This window comes from Anguilla rostrata, chromosome 8, assembly GCF_018555375.3.
Source record: "Anguilla rostrata isolate EN2019 chromosome 8, ASM1855537v3, whole genome shotgun sequence".
In the NCBI taxonomy this organism is placed as follows: Eukaryota; Metazoa; Chordata; class Actinopteri; order Anguilliformes; family Anguillidae; genus Anguilla; species Anguilla rostrata.
In genome coordinates, this window is record NC_057940.1 from 6,384,622 (window position 1) to 6,385,785 (window position 1,164).

Consider the following 1,164-nt stretch of genomic DNA (forward strand, 5'->3'; position numbering starts at 1 on the left):
GAATGTTGTCAGGGTTGGAGTAAAAACCTACAGGACAGTAGATCTCCAGGAACAGGGTCGGGCAGCCCTAGACTACACTCAACACTATGAAAGTGTATTTGATGGTGGTAAAATATTAACTAAATCTTAAATGAGACTGTGTGAGAAATGCAAGCTGTGAGTGTGGGGGGGAATTCTACACCCCCCCCCCAATCCACTTATTGCTCTTCATTTAACACTCCAAGTCTTGCATGGCCCTTTACAATGAGTAACTGACCATTTTCTGCCTTCATTTATTCAGGGGTGTGACTATAATCAAATATTTTTTTGAAAGCACATCAGCTGATAGATTTCCACACTGTCTAGATTAAAACAAGGACCAAACCTACGTGTAATGGCAAAATCCTGCAAGTTGAGTATCTGTGATATGTAACATTTAAAATCAGCTGTCTGAACTAGCTCTCGAGCATGTTAATTTATTGAAAACCACTGTTCTCGTTATCGTTTTAGCAATACCAAGTAATCAAAGACTTACCCTCACCATTGACATTTGAACTTAGCTCTAGTTTTTGGTTGTATGGTCTTTTTTTACATTTCAGAAACGAGGCCTGATTTTTATATCAAAACCGGTTTTTGGGAGGGTGGTAGTCTTATCCTAGCTAGTTTTTTGGGGAACTGGGGAGTGTATTTCTACCCCATCTCACCGTGGTAATGGTTTTGAATTATAAAGGTGCTCAATTACACACTGTTGATGGGGAAATGTTCAAATCGTTTGTCAATAAATGCTGGAATGCAAAGCCGTTGGGTTTATACCTGGTCCAGTGTGAACTGTCCATTAGCATAAAGCTACCAATCACACCCCTACCGGGATGGAAAAGGAAAGAACATCATTATACAATTAGCCAATGAACCAGCTCTGGTTTTCGTCTGATCGTTTCAGTTTCGATATAAACGGCCAGAAAACCCTCAGCGTCACGCTAGGAAATTAAATTAGCCGACTACGTACCTTAGCAACAAGACAATAAAAGCAGAGCCTTTAAAATCCGCAGGGAGGTAGGGACGGGGGCTCGGCTGAAGATTCGGGAGCGCCCCGATACCACAAAGCCGACCGTACCTCACAGAGGATCCCCCCAAAAAGCGTCTTCACGCACTTCAAAAGTAATCCAGAACCTTCCAGAGGGGGCG